At 38.2% G+C, this 6,466-nt stretch overlaps 1 long non-coding RNA gene across 2 annotated transcripts; it reads left to right on the top strand.

The window, feature by feature from the left end:
- The first annotated feature begins 1,330 nt into the window (after nucleotides 1-1,330).
- Nucleotides 1,331-6,134, top strand: LOC308383781. 2 transcript variants are annotated; one of them, XR_013969220.1, is made up of 3 exons: nucleotides 1,331-1,506; nucleotides 2,946-4,405; nucleotides 5,083-6,134. It is a non-coding gene; the product is annotated as an uncharacterized lncRNA (long non-coding RNA). The 2 variants fall into 2 exon arrangements; XR_013969221.1 differs by having other exon boundaries at nucleotides 2,946-4,968.
- The last annotated feature ends 332 nt before the right edge of the window (nucleotides 6,135-6,466 follow it).

Here is a 6,466-nt window from a genome sequence, read left to right as displayed (position 1 = left end):
TTACAATCCCCCCCCCCCCTCCCCCCAGAAAAAATCACTTTAAAAACTGAGTATGTTTACCTCAGCAAACAGTCAGCATGCCAGGTAAGAAACTGGTCTGTTTACCCTGGAGAAGGCTGTATGTCTTTATTCTAGACAGTATAAAGGTAAAATTCTGTGAAGTATTTTTATGCAACATTTGAATAACAGACTGTACAAACTGTCTGTGTGGACAGAAACGTTGCATTTGAAATTACTTGTTGGTTAAAAAAATGTTATTCCCCTTACGCTCGCTCCTCTTCTTTAGCGCCAGCTAGAAGCTGATGACAGGCCACCACAACTTATGGACAAAGTATGAATGCTATAAATAATACCGTTGAAACTAACGTAATAAGCCTGTTTTGAAAATGTAAGGAGTAAAAAGTACAACTATTTTCAGAAAAATTTACAGAGTAAAAGTAAAAAGTTGTCAGAAAATAAGCTACAGATCCACTTAAGTACAGTAACAAAGTATTTGTACTTTGTTGATTCCTATCGCTACTACTAACATTAAGTAATTGTGAAATATTGGGAATAGAGAAACATTGTGTTAGAGCCCCAACTTTACTTCTGGAGTTGACTGTTGAGGTGAGGAGGGATGAGATGGTGTTTTATTAAAATGTCGGTCAGGTTGTTTCTTTCCTTCATGTTTTCACCTCTTTGGTGAAGGAGACCTCCGAAGATAAAACATAGCTATGCTCCCTCATATCTTCTTTCTGAAAGTGTTGGCACAAATTAAAATTTGCCTCCATGGCACACAAACGCCTACAAGCTTTTTTTTTTCTCCTCTATCTTTGGCAATGTTATGTACGGAAGAGGATTAGGGCCACTGGAAAAAAAAAAAAAGAATTCTGACTTTTTTTCTCAGAATTCTGACTTTAATCTCAGAATTCTGACTTTATTCTCAGAATTCTGACTTTAATCTCAGAATTCTGACTTTAATCTCAGAATTCTGACTTTTTCCTCAGAATTCTGACTTTAATCTCAGAATTCTGACTTTTTCCTCAGAATTCTGACTTTAATCTCAGAATTCTGACTTTTTCCTCAGAATTCTGACTTTAATCTCAGAATTCTGACTTTAATCTCAGAATTCTGACTTTTTCCTCAGAATTCTGACTTTAATCTCAGAATTCTGACTTTTTCCTCAGAATTCTGACTTTAATCTCAGAATTCTGACTTTTTTCTCAGAATTCTGACTTTAATCTCAGAATTCTGACTTTAATCTCAGAATTCTGACTTTTTCCTCAGAATTCTGACTTTAATCTCAGAATTCTGACTTTAATCTCAGAATTCTGACTTTAATCTCAGAATTCTGACTTTAATCTCAGAATTTTGAGGTGGGCACCTGCAGGCTTCCAGCTTCGGTGACAGCGATGTGTCCAGTTTGGCAGGTGGAGAACTAATTCACTAAATATGGTGGATATAAGTGACTTTTTGCGTGGCCGAGGGGTCCCCGAAGATGCTATTTTATTAATGGAAGAGCAGAAGGTGAGTAACAAAAAAGAGAAATAGTTTGGTGTCTCCTATTTTTACAGGAAAACAGTTACGGTACAGTTACGGTTAGCTGTTAGCATGCTTGTTAGCTTATAATGTTATATAGGAATGAACGTGTTTCACGATGTTACAGTATACTAGGTGAATTGACGTTTTAACTGTTGTTGATCGCAGGATCATCCCAGATGGGTTCGTTGCATTTTATTTTATTGTTCTACTATTTCAGAGTTTTTCAAGGCAGTTAAGCGGAGCTGTGTTACAGATGCTAGCCGCCTGCCAATATCACTGATATATTTGATGTGTACAAGTAAGTTACACTTAGTACAGCGGAGGAGAGAAGCTGTAATGAATGTTTATGCGGATATTTCACTCAGAAAAATGGGTGGCGTTCATACACAGCCACCGACACAGCCCCGGTTGTTGTTCTGACGGTGGCCGACTGACGATCCCCTCACAACATGTTAGCTAACACAAACTAATGTAGTGCATGTAACTGTGTATACGTTAGTGGTACAGTGTCGGAAGAAATGAGCAAACTGTTTATAATGTCAGAATGACATCATCTTTCTCCTATATATAAAAGTGCTGGCTGAGGAGCGCTGCCGGGTTGAACTTTGACCTCGGAGTGACGTGACGTTTGTTCGCACAACCAATAGAAGTGCAGAAAGTCGCAAATCAGGCATATTGTTCGCATAAACACAAAAATAAATAAATAAATAACGAAATAATCCCGATATTGTGCCAAAGACTGATTTACAATGTTACTTTGTGTTCTATGTGTAATACCTTTGCTTAAATGACTAAATGGACTGTGTATTTATGACTCTGCATTATAGTCTTACATACATAAGTAACATTCATATGTACAGATAAAAATGTACAGAGATATGTACACAAGCGTGTACACAAAAGTCTACTGCTGATCGAGCTGCTCAGTGGTCGTACAGTCTCATGCAGAGAGCGTGGAGGTGTTGTCCATGGTGGATGTTAGCTTAGACAACATCCTCTCCTCCCCAGTCTGCTCAGTGGACTTTAGCAGACCGCTAAAGCTGGCCCTCCCGACCAGTTTGTTAAGTTTCCCCCTGTCCCTCTCTGCCATTCCACCACTCCAGCAGACCACAACATAAAAGACAGCAGACGCCACCACAGTGTCGTAGAACATCCTTAGAAGACGTACTACCTACATCATAACCAATCAAGTCCCGCTTTTTTTTTAAATACAGAAGAGGATTTATTATTTACTGAAAGGCTATGCCTTAGTTTGCTTCTTTCATTATTGTGTTTCGCCCTGCATAAAATAGATAGCTTTTCTGATAACTACAGTCAATACTCTCCTACTGGCATTAACGAGGCCTAAGAGGCTTAACTGTAATATTGCTTTGCAGCGTAAATGTTGCAGAAAATGACTGTCTTTTCTTTCTTCCTGTGTGCAGATTGACTGTGACGTCATAGCGCTGATGGATGATGCAACTTTGGCAAACTACATTCCCTCGTACGGAGACCGAATTGCCGTCTTCAATTTCTGCAAAAGCAAGCAACCACTGTCAAAAAGAAAACTAGGACTTCTGCAAAAAGTTCACCTCTCAAAGTGAGAGAAACAGTGGCTGACATGTCAGATTTGGATGACTTAATAAGACTGTATTTCAGACTTTCTTTCAGTAACAAAGAAATACTTTCAATTTTAGCACATAGTCATCAGACAATTATAAGTGTTTGAACTCTAAAGAGAATTTGTAAAAGACTTGGGCTTTTTAGAAGGAAGAATCAATCAAACTTGGAGGAAGTGCTAGCCTTTGTCCAACAAGAGATCATGACAAATGGACAGATGCAAGGTTATCGTTGGCTACATCTACGTGCAATTCAACATGGATTTGTGGTGTCACAAGATACTGTAAGATGCATAATCAAATTGCTTGACCCTCAAGGTGTGGAACTGAGACGAGCTCGACGGTTGAGAAGACGACAGTACAGCTGCAGAGGGCCAAATGCTCTCTGGCACATGGATGGCTATGACAAGTTGAAACCATATGGTATTGCTATCAGTGGCTGCATAGAATCAGAATCAGAATCAGAAAGGGGTTTATTGCCAAATGTTGAGCAGGTTTACAACATTAGGAAATTGCTGCGGTGCTTCAGTGCAAACATAGTGTCATAAATAGCACTTAAATAGACATGAAAAAATAAAAGTAGGGATAAGAATTAAAAGTGCTACGTAGAAAGATATATACATGAGTGCAGGTGGTGATCAGTGCCAAACATAGAATGATGCAGTGACACAGCGTAGGGTCATGTGTTAGTGGTGGGAACAGTCATACGGTTATTGTTCATGTGTCCAACAGCAGAGGGGAAGAAACTGTTCTTATGGCGAGAGGTTCTGGTGCGAATGGACCGGAGCCTCCTGCCTGAGGGGAGCAGGTCAAACAGACTGTGTCCAGGGTGAGAAGGGTCAGCTGAGATCCGAGCTGCACGCCGCAGTGTCCTGGAGGTGTACAGGTCCTGCAGAGATGGTTTTAGCCGCTATGTTTTATGGATGGAGGCTTATACTACAAACAGTGACCCTAAATTGATTGCAAGTTATTTTCTGAAAACAGTTTCATGCATCAGCGGATGTCCAGAAAGGTTACGTGCTGACCGAGGTACCGAAAATGGTTGTGTCGAACAAATGCAGATGTTTTTACGGAGAAACCACACAGACAGTTTTGCAGGTGAGAAAAGTTTCCTTTACGGAAGAAGTACGGCCAACCAACGTATAGAAGGATGGTGGGCTACCCTACGCAAACAGAGTGCACAATTTTGGATGAACTTATTTCAAACTTTTCAGGATGATGGCCACTTCACAGGGGATTTTTTGGACAAAAGTCTTATCCAATTCTGCTTTCTCAATCTTATTCAGGTAAAAGCATGTGCTCATGCTATGTAATGTCTTAGCTGCATAAATAGAAAATATAAATATGGTTAGAACATTTTTTTCTTTAAATTAAATATGGATTTTATTTCCATTTTAATATGTCTTGATGCATGCTCAATCAGCCAGGTAAGGAATGTTTTTTGACAGAACATTTCTCACACTGAAAACGCTACATCCAGATGAACAGAATCAACTTTTTGGGATTCCATTTTAATACTTTGATGGAATTGTATTCATGTTATCAGTGGAAGTAACTGCACCTTTCTCAGCGCAGGTGCATGGAGCATTTTTTTTTTTTTTTTATTGCCACATGGTTTAAATTACTATGGAGTCTGTTACCTAGTGGTCCTTTGGGCACGGTTTCAGAAAGCAATCCTATCATTTGGTTAATTCTCTATTGAAAATATATTGTAGAATCATTGCACACTGAGTATAAAGTGTTGGGCTATCTATTCAACAGCAGAATCATGCAGCACCATTCTGTGTCCATGTGCTGTTTAGTGAAAGTGCTCTTTTGTTGTTGCTGCTTGGTTTTACATTAATTAGAGGTCAGTTTCTATGTCTGTTGATTAATGAGTTAATAAGCCTCAACTTTGGCTAAATCTACTGGTACATGGTCTGTTTCATATACCGGTACTTATATTGTGTTGTTTTTCATGTAGGATGAACTTGATGAAGTTGTGAACACATGGAACTCGCACAAAATCCGGCCAAGTGGTAGTGCAGCATCGGGTCGACCAGTAGTAATGTACTCATTTCCAGAGCTGCACAGTGCTGAGGATAGACTGAAGCCTATTTCTATGGAGGATATCACTTTGTGTATGGAAGAGTGTAGCCCAAAAGGTCAACACCCCTGTGATGAAACAGTCTTTGAACTGTGTTGTCTGCTTATGGTAGAAAATGAATGGGATGCCCCAGGAGATCCACTTGGTGCTGCGGATCTGTATATTAGGTTAAGAGAAGAAATACTGCAAAGTATTTAAGGAACTTCAGTGTGTAAATGTACAAATAAATACAAAATATTTCTCTTTATCTTGATAACGTGATTTGATAGTAGGTGCCATGTCTTACAGGTACCTTTTATGCAGGTATTTCTGCACTGCATTAAATGAAAAATGTTTTTCTACATTCACACTACCATTAAACAGAAATGTTTACATATTACTTGAAAAAGCTGAATATTGTGATATTATCAATCAGTTATGAAACACATGTCAATCCTTTTAAAAGGCCATACATTAAACTGCATTTACAAATGTTATATTTTTGATTGAATCATAAGTGGTGTAAACCTGCCTGCCAGTAAATTGCAATATAAATTTCTGTGTTTTGTTGCCAGACATGTGCATAGTATATAAAATATAAACTGACCAGCTCCCTGCTCATTGTTTTCTGTATCAACCGTTACTCTTAATATTCATGGCTGGAAACCCAGGCACCAGCATATGATATGCTAAGTGCCCGGGTTATCTGTGGTATGTTTCAGCAAACCATAGTAGCATTAACAATTCTAGGTCTTGACAACAGCATGTTTCTATAAACGTATCATTGTTAATATTTAAAGTCGTTATGCCTTTTGGGGAGCTTTTAGTGCAATTATATTAAAGCAAAGCTATTATAATCATTTACCCATATGAAGATCCATCACTTAATTATTAATGTATTTCACTTCTGTTAGTTGTAAGATATTTTAGCTGGTTTTTCATGTAAAATGACCACGAATCATTGCTATACTGATTCAGTGTTAGCTGGCTCCTTCATGATATGAATCCTAAAATTATAAGAAACATACCAAAAATATTTTGACTTTTATTTGTAGTATCCCAGCAACAATGCAACAAAACAGTTCCTGCAAGTGGAACCAAGTTATTGTCCCATTAAGTGCAACATGTTTTACATTTATATTTGTGTATCTTTATGAAATATTTGAAATTAAAAATAAATGGTATTCTTCCATGTTACTGAGCTCATGTGTGGCAGTCTCTTGAATTCTGGCATGTTCAAATAGATATGGAGTTTGATGAACATATTCAAAACAACAATACA

This window comes from Rhamphochromis sp. 'chilingali' (assembly GCF_963969265.1).
Source record: "Rhamphochromis sp. 'chilingali' genome assembly, chromosome: 16".
Classification (NCBI taxonomy): Eukaryota; Metazoa; Chordata; class Actinopteri; order Cichliformes; family Cichlidae; genus Rhamphochromis; species Rhamphochromis sp. 'chilingali'.
The sequence above is the reverse complement of the archived record's forward strand: the minus strand, read 5'-3'. Positions and strand labels throughout refer to the sequence as shown.